Below are 9404 nucleotides of genomic sequence, written 5' to 3'. Positions count from 1 at the left end.
GCACAGATTGTTTTTCTGTATTTTTGTATGATCTCCACCAGAGCAGCTGCGCTGATATATATTTGGGAGTTGGCGATTTGATCTTGTCCACAAGAGATCTGGTCACATGATATGATGGCAGGCCTTGAAGAGCACAATGGCCTGGAAGTTTGATATGGACAACAGCGGGAGAAAAGCAAGAAGAAAACAAGTAGGGAAAAGCAGCTACTAGGGAGAGAAAGAGTTTTTCTCTGACCTTTACGTTCGTCATGGACTGATTTTAGATCATCATGAACTTGGGCTTATTTTACAAGCATTACCTTCCCAGGGGTTTTTGTTATATATTTTCAAGAACCATTTGATTAACTTTAAAATGTGTATGTGTGTATATATTCATATGTAAGTTTATAAATACATATACAGTTTATAATATACACACATGGAAACACACAATCACTACTTTTAATGTTTTCTACAGTTCATTTTATATCTCTTTGCATTTTTTTGCTACTGTTGTATTTGGCCAGTTTATTTAGAAAAAAAAAATTCTATAGATTAAAGCAACTGGATGACAGTTAATGAACTGTCACAAAAATATTAAATTGTTACATTAATGTGTATGTAATGTGTGGAATCTTGTTATGGTAGGCAGAATACTTGCCCCCACTAAAGGTGGCTTCGTCCTAATCCTCAGAGCCTGTTAATATGTTGGGTTAAATGGCAAAAGAGAATTAGGGTGGCAGGTGGAACTAAGGTGCTAATGCATTGACTTTGAGCTAGGGAGACTTGTCTGTACTCATCAGGTGGGTCCCATACAATCAAAAGGTCCTTAAAAGTGGAAGAAGGAATGGGGTCAATGTCAGATTCAGAAGGAAATGTGAAATACAGATGCACCGTTGCTGGCTTTGAAGATGGAGGACGGCCCTAAGGCAAGGAGGGTGACAGCCTCCAGAAGTGAGAAAAGTCAGGGAAACCACGTCCCCTAGAGCCTCTGGAAGGAGCACAGCCCTGCCAACACCTTGACTTTGCTTGGTGAAGCCCATGTCAGACTTCTAACCTACAGAACTGTAAAGTAACAGATTAATGTGTTTTAGCTGTGAAATTTATGTTAATATGTTACATGTAGCAGCAGCAGAAAACTGATATTCTCAGGCTAGCTTATTTTTGGTCATCTTTATTTTGGAAGTACTTTTATAATCTAATTTGGTAATTTTTATTTTGGAGGTACTTTGCTAGTCTGTTCTGAGTTTTAATAATTAAAAATAATTTTAAAACCCAGTCCCGGCCAAACTGCAACAAAAAAATAGCCGGGTGTTGTGGCGGGCACCCAGCTTCTTGGGAGGCTGAGGCAAGAGAATCGCCTAAGCCCAGGAGTTGGAGGTTGCTGTGAGCTGTATGATGCCACAGCACTCTACCGAGGACAATAAAGTGAGACTCTGTCTCTAAAAAAAATAATAATAATTTAAAAAATCTTGCTAATGATATATCACTTCCAACTCACCCTTTTCTAAGAGTGACTTATTTAACAAGATATTTGGAGCTAACATTTCCCTTATGTTTGTGTTCTACAATAAATTTTAAAAAGGTGTATGAAGTGCTGTGGTGTATGAAATTAGCATCCATTTTCTTTTGCAATGGGGATGACCAGTTGTGTGCACTCATCAACCAGATGTTCCATACTGAATTGTTCCCACCATCACTTTGTTTTCTTGTTGAAGATTAACAGCTCAGCCACACTAAACCAGAGTTCCTAATTAAACTCTCCAGCCCCTGACTGCTTGGGAATGTCTGTGGTTTCACATAACCTGATCATTTAATTAACAGTGTCAGATGTTGTCCCCTTGATATTACTGTGACCACAATCACATGAACTCTACCCTTTCTGTTCACAGGCAGACATGGTGGTGGCGGCTGTAGGCTGCTGTGGCTGATATTTACATAGAGTTGCTGCCTTGAACTTTTGGTTCCACTTGAGCTATCCGGGGACTTAGCTGGCGTTTGTATATTCCCACACATCTTGGATCTCCTTACCTAGTGTAATTATTTCCACACAATCCAGGACTGAGAGGAAAAAACTTTTCCTGGGGATTGGCAGCCTATAGCTCTGTGGCATTAACAAACCTATTATGTTTATCCCGACTGTGTGTTGGGAATGGGGCAAGAACTCTCTAAATAGAAAACCAAATTGTGAAAAGAAGACATTTTAATACAGTGAAAATAAAAACTAAGACGCTATTTAAATGGTTCTTACGTACAGGGAAGGTATCAAAACAGATGTACTCAGGGAGGAGGTTTTGGGTTTTGTTTTTTCTTTGTTTTTATTCATTTGTGTAATGAATATAACAAACGAAGTAGTCAGAAAGAACTTGTATAAATTAGCACCACTTTTAAATGCTGACAAGAAATTGGAGGTGAACTTCCTGTGCATTTGAGTGTTTTCTGTACCTCATATGTTTTAAACGATGAGAAAGCTATAGCAAAAGTGAAAATATAAGGCCCTTGTCCTTTTCTGATTTTAGAATAAGATTCTCTCTTAAAATTTTGGCCATATGTGATCATACTGAGGGATTGATTGTATGAATATTGTAATATCAGACTGACTTATTGTAAGATGTGCATTACCTAATCTTTATCATTTTAACATTTTTAAGTGTACAGTTCAGTGATGTTAAGTACGTTCACATCATTGGGCAGCCATCACATCCTTAAAACTTTATCTCCTAGACTGACTTCTTCCATAGGAGGCAGCTTTAATTTCCCACCTGGTACTTGGATTTCTTTTACTTTTCATGCTATCTGTTTATTATACTCTTCTAATCTGAATATTTCCTCTGGGCTTAGAAGATTCTTGTGGAGAAGTACAATATAAGGAGGTGTAGGGTACTAAATGGATCAGGAAAACTGTGTTTCTCTCCAAAGTAAAGCAACTGTGGGCGGCTTCTGGTTCAATTTAGGAACACTATCCTGTGAAAGTCCCCAAGAAACTATTAATCAGGGTTGCCCTGGTGACTTAAATTTATTGGATGTGGGTCTTTACAGTCTCGAACCAGTCATTTCTACCAAGAGGGGTTCTGGTGAAAGCCCCAGGGCCTTCTCTAGGATATAGGAGACCCTTAGACTGAGCTTGTATAGGATGGGCTCAGCCTCCTACAGAGAAGAACAGCCCAGATAAGGGAGCACTTATCTTGATTTTCCCAGGACATTTCTACAAATGGATTTTGGATGGAAATATTTGTTCTCCATCAGGTGATTTTTCTCTTATTTCAGTGAGACCAAAGAAAGACAATTTTAATTCAGTCCAAGCAGGTCTTGGGAATGGAAAATAATATATATCTTTTTTGAATACTCTGGAAATGTTGGAATTCCACATCTAAGTAGGTAAATGTTTTTAATTGATAATTAACCCAATGTTTGAAAATATATGCAAATATGAATAAAGGGATGACTAATTGTGGAATTAACAATAGTTTTTTTCAAATAGCAAGTTCCTAAAGCTGTATGATTCTGTTTATAAGAATTTTACACACTGCTTAACAAGACCAGTGACTGTGTAAAATTAGCTATATATATGTGTGTGTGTGTGTGTATTCCTCATGGGTCTAAACCTTTAACTGTCTATAGGGATGATTGTCCTAGTTGAATATTGTTTAATTACATTATAGATAGTATTGATTATATTTTGGTATACATTTCTCTATAGGCATTCACTTTTTAAAAAGTATTAATTTAGGGCGGCACCCATGGCTTGGTGGGTAGGGTGCCGGTCCCATATACCGACGGTGGCAGGTTCAAACTCAGCCCCTGCCAAACTGTAACCAAAAAAATGGCCGGGCATTGTGGCAGGCGCCTGTAGTCCCAGCTACTCAGGAGGCTAAGGCAGGAGAATCACCTAAGCCCAGGAGTTGGAGGTTTCTGTGAGCTGTGAGCCACAGTACTCTACCAAGGGTGATAAAGTGAGACTCTGTAAAAAAACAAACAAACAAAAATATTAATTTATTTTAATTGATAGCATAGCCATTCACTTTCCTTAAAGTCTTATTTTTACCATAATTATATGTTTTTCAGCTAGACATAGAAATTAAGTGGGTCCAAATTATACAATCACTTCTATGTTGTTTGTTCAAAATAGTTGGGTCTTCCTTAATTCACTTTTGCTTTAATCCTGTCATAGCTTTAGGCCAAGAAAATGAAAATTCGTCCAGATTATATCTGTGCTTAATATCAACATGGTTTATAAGTGAATGGAAAAACCACTCATGTATTCAGCTACCCTGGACTGAAGTGCTCTGCAGAATAGCCAGAAATGTACATCATGGCTCTGCGCTTGAAGCTCATGGAATGTGTCTGAGAAGACTTGAGGTCTGTGTGGAAACTGGGACCCTCTTGCCAGTGTAGAGGAGGCCAAATGATCAGACCATGTGTGGAATGGTAAAGTTATATTCCTTGCTGGTATCTCTGGGAAAATGTCACTGTTTAGAAAATCAAATTTCTGTACATAATTGATCTGTTGTTCCTAATAGTCAATATCAACAGTCTTAGACTGTTATTTGGGTCATTTTTCTGCCTCTACGAGTGTCCTTATTTATAATGATTCTTGTGAAGTTTAGTCAAGATAATTTCCTTAATCAAAAAATGTGCAAGTTGGCTGGGTGACTCATGCCTATAATCCTAGCACCTGGAGTGGCCGAGGTGGGCGGATTGCTCAAGAGTTTGAGATCAGCCTGAACAAGAGCGAGACCCTGTCTCTACTAAAAATAAAAAAACTGAGGCAGGAGGATTGCTTGACCCTAGGAATTGGAGATTGCTGTGAGCTATAAAGATGGCATGGCACTATACCCTGGGCAACAGAGTGAGACTCTGTGTAGAAAAAAAAAAAAAAGTGCATGTTTGAACTGTTTTCATTGTAGTCTAGATGGGTTGTAGAACCCATTAATACTCAAGCAGAAGTTTAAAACAGGAGCATCTTCTAAAAAGCCTCCCTGAAGTATAGAAATACTGTCCCCCCATTTTACACAAAGGATATTTATTCCTTCCTGATTTATAAAATCTGAGATGAAACTTTTTTTTTTGGAGACAGTGTCTTACTATGTCACCCTGGGTAGAGTACCATGGCATCACAGCTTATAACAACCTCAGACTCTTGGGCTTAAGTGATTCTCTTGCCTCAGCCTCCCAAGTAGCTGAGACTACAGGTGCCTGCCACAACACCTGACTATTTTTCTGTTGTAGTTGTCAGTTGTTGCTTAGCTGGTGTGAGCCGGGCTCAAACCCTTCAGCCTCGGTCTATGTGGCCGGCACCCGACCCACTGAGCTATGGGCACCACCCGAGATGGAGCATATTAATAGAGAGTGGTAGCATCTTAGGATTTTGTTTCACTCACTTGTGTGACCCTACCTACTGTGCCTTATTGTACATCAGCAAACTCAGGGGGCACAAGCACAAATGCCTGGGACTCTCCTGACCCCATTTCTCATCTTCACTGCCATCCCCAAAGACAGAATCTGGAAGCAACTTGGGAACTAGTTCAAGTACACGTCAGGTGTTGTCTTTGTCCACTGCTCAGTGCATACATGGACTTCTTTTGGGTGGAGCATTTTCTATTGGACCCAGAGCTGCATGAAAAGGACCTTGGGGTGAGGTAAGAAAAGGCATAGTTACAAACTGACATCGAGGAAAAACCAGAAAAGCTGCTGGAGTGTGGGCAAGTTAGGTGTGATGTGATTCCAAGTAGGAACATCTGCGGCTCCCCTAAGTAAACAGGGGCAGAGATAAGGGGACACCTGGTAAAAACCGTGTACGTTGTATTGTGGTATCATTGTGGGTAGTAGGAAAGACAAGTGTTTACGTTTCTCTTCTGAAAAGCTACATGTAGCTGTAGTTAAACATGCTGGGTAGGTTAAAAGAAAAACTCAGCCCTCGGGCATATTTGACCTACGTTTAATTCTCAGTCAGCAAATGATCAAATGAGTCAAATTAATTTTTCACTTGGTTTACATTTCAAAGGTTAACAACAGAATGCTTCAATGTGCTCATGAGACCAGTTACATCTGTTTTTGCATTTGGGGGCTGTCCTTCTGCCAGTGAAGCTCAGTCCACCATGTCTTTATAAGTGCTAGAAAATTGAAAAGATACTCTTTATTTTGTACAGTGTGGGAGAAGAAACACCACATGATCCTCTTTTTAAAGCAGGAAGTAAAGTGGCTTTTTCCTTTCGAAAATTGTGGTAGAGCAGTGTTGTTTGTGTATTTTTTTTTTTTTTAGAGACAGTCTCACTTTGTTGACCTTGGTAAAGTGCAGTGGCATCACAGCTCACAGCAACCTCCAGCTCTTGGGCCCAGGCAATTCTCTTGCCTCAGCCTTCCATGTAGCTGGGACTACAGGTGCCCGCCACAGTGCCCGGCTGAGCAGTGTTTTTTAAACTATGGCGAAGGACAAGTTTTTAAAATTTCTAATCCTTTGCATTCTGGTACTTTTGTGAATACAATAAAATGTGCCAAGATCAGGTTGTTATACTACCTAAAAGTTCCTAAACACATATTCTCAATTTCTGTACTTAATCTTGCAGAGTGCTAACAAAGACTTCACAATGTGACACTGGCCTACAGACCACACTATTACCACTGAAATAAGAATTTCAGGCAAGAATCAACAGATTCTGATGTTATTTATCTGGGTGATCAAGATTTTGCTCTAAGTGGGAGGGCAGTGCTTTGGGGTTTTTGCTGTTATTGGTCTACGCAGGACCACTGTGTGAGGTCGCGCTGACTGTGCCTTGCCCCGTGGTACCTGAATGAAGAAGTGAATGGGGGCTGAGACCTCCAAGGGTCCCTGAGGGAGGGGGCAGGATGTCCACTGCACCAGAGGAAGGGGTGTCTTTTCTGCCAGTGAGGCTCAGTCCACCAGCCAAGCCCTACACCAGTGGGGGTACCTTTTCCTACTCTTGGCAGAATGTCCTTGGATCAGCCCTCAGAATCCCACTAGGAAGGTGCAATTGCAGGAAGATGATGCTGTTCTGAGAAGCCATTTGTAGACGTCACTCGTCCCTCAGAGGAATTCCACTGTTCTCTGTGAATTCACAATTCCTTTTTGCTTAAGAAAAACATCATCCCACTTTGTTTCTTTACTGGATTTCAAACTCTTTGTGGGAAGGAATGTGGGTCTCATATTGTGACTAGAACAGCGCTCATAAATCAAAGGAATTCCAGATTGCAAGTTGATAATGAGAGAGCTGAGCACACAGTGACTTCTTAAAGAGGCAGGCAAAGACTATTAACAGTGTCGTTATGTTCCTCTGAAATTTATTTTAATTTTTTGAGACAGAGTTTCTCTGCCATAGAGTACAATGGCATGATGGCTCACAGCAATGTCAAAGTCCTGGGTTCGAGTGAGCCTCTTACCTCAGCCTCCCAAGTGGCTGGACTACAGACACCACAATACCTGGCTCCTTTTTTCTGCTGTTAGTAGAGACGGGGGTCTTCCTTTTGCTCAGGCTGCTCTCGAACTCCTGAACTCGGGCAGTCCCCCCCCCCCCCTGCCTCGGCCTTCAGAGTGCTAGGATTAGAGGTGTGCGCCACCGTGCCTGGCCCTGAAATTTGACCTAGGACTTGCAGAGAGTTTAGATGGAGTCCTGGGGACAGAAGCTTCTTGAAGTTAATGATCCCTATATATTTATGAAGTTAACGTGGCCTATGAAATGGACACAAGAAGTCAAACCGAGTTTTGCTAACATACCCCTAGTGAGGTTAAAATTAACCAGGGCCATTAGGTTCACTTAGAAGCAGGTTCTGAGACAAGTACACTTATGGAAATAATGTTATTTAGTGGGGTCACAAGACTCTGAAGAGTGGACAGAAACTTAAGAAGTCCTGGAAATGTGGGGGCCGTGTTGCCTTGCTGTGGAGGAGGCCCGACCCTCTACCTGCCAACAGCCAGCCCTGCCTGGGCTCTGCAGAGCCTCCATGTGAGGGCCAGGTTGGAGATGCAACAGGACGCAGCAGCCCGAATCAGGAGAGCTGTGGCAGGAATACGTGAGTCCATTCAAATAATTATCAAAATCGGAAATACAAGGACATGGCTAAGGTGCACAGCTGAAATGAGGAAAAACGAGGGCCTGAGGAGCTCACCACTAACACGGGAAAATCTCTTGGTGTTGAGTGAGACAGAAAGGAGATCTTGAACAAGTGGCATTTAATAGTCTCTCCACCAGACTCTATTAACCTGCACACACTTGCCAGTGTGGTTTCCCGACAGTCTGGACAGACTCTGAAAGACAACTCTGCTTGCTTGGCCCTTGCAGGCCTCATAGATGATGTGGCTGAAGAGAAGGCCCAGATTAAATGTCTGCACTAAGACCTTTGAGCAAGTTCATGAATTCCAATTCTGTGTGTATTTTTATTGTGAATGACAAATATTTATGAGCTTAAGTTTCTATTTTACGATTAGTAGAAAATAATAGCCTAATTCTGTCTTGCCAGAAATGCAAGAAATATGAGCTAATATCCTTTGGTTTGGGCTCAGACACTTTAGGTTGGGAGGGCAGAAAACTTAAGTGAGGGAGTTGGGGAGCGGAAATCCTACAGACTGAGGACGGGACGTACAGCCAGGCCTCACGGGGAGCTGCCAGAGATCTGTAAAGTCCGAATTAGAGTTACCAGCTGTGTCCCTCACCGTCCATCAGGTCTCGTCTCGCAGGATTTCTCTGCCTCACTGTATGTTTCTCCCTCGCTCCTCTTCCTTGTGTCTTTGTCACTTTGTCTACACCAGGAGTCCTCAAACTATGGCCCGCGGGCCACATGCAGCCTGCCTAGAACATTTATCCAGCCCACCAGGTGTTTTTGCTGCCACTGCCTGTCCTGCTTAGCAGCTGACTCGTGCTAGGGCCTGCAGTCTGGCCCTCCAACGGTCTGAGGGACAGTGAACTGGCCCCCTGTTTAAAAAGTTTGAGGACCCCTGGACACCTTTACGTGGTATCTCCCTTCCTCATCCCGGACATGCAAGGCTATTCCTACCACTGGACAGAACTACATCTTAGCTCACCAGTTCAATTCCTTGAAGCAGGATCTGATCAGCTCAGCCTTCCTATGGCCCTCAAACCATGTCTCCATCTCTACCCAGTCATCTGTGCCCACTGCATGGGGGGGTCCTCGGCACAGAATCACAGTTTCTGGAAAGTGGATGTGGGGAAACCACACCTCAAACCCTACCTACTGCCTGTGCATGTAGGGGTGGGCTTTTCACAGCTCGGCTATGAACGTGAGTGGCCTTTACTTATAGCATATGAATCCAGTCCAGATTAGCACGTTATTAAACCTAGTAACCAACTAACATCCTCACTGATAGAATTGTTAACCAGTTCATTAGAGAGGAACAAAGTGTGAGACAGAAGCCTTAGAATAGGAGTCACACAAGGTTGCCCTGTAAAGTC

The sequence above is a fragment of the Otolemur garnettii genome, unplaced genomic scaffold (assembly GCF_000181295.1).
Source record: "Otolemur garnettii isolate 467f Iridium unplaced genomic scaffold, OtoGar3 scaffold00033, whole genome shotgun sequence".
Lineage (NCBI taxonomy): Eukaryota > Metazoa > Chordata > Mammalia > Primates > Galagidae > Otolemur > Otolemur garnettii.
Note: the sequence above shows the minus strand (reverse complement) of the source record.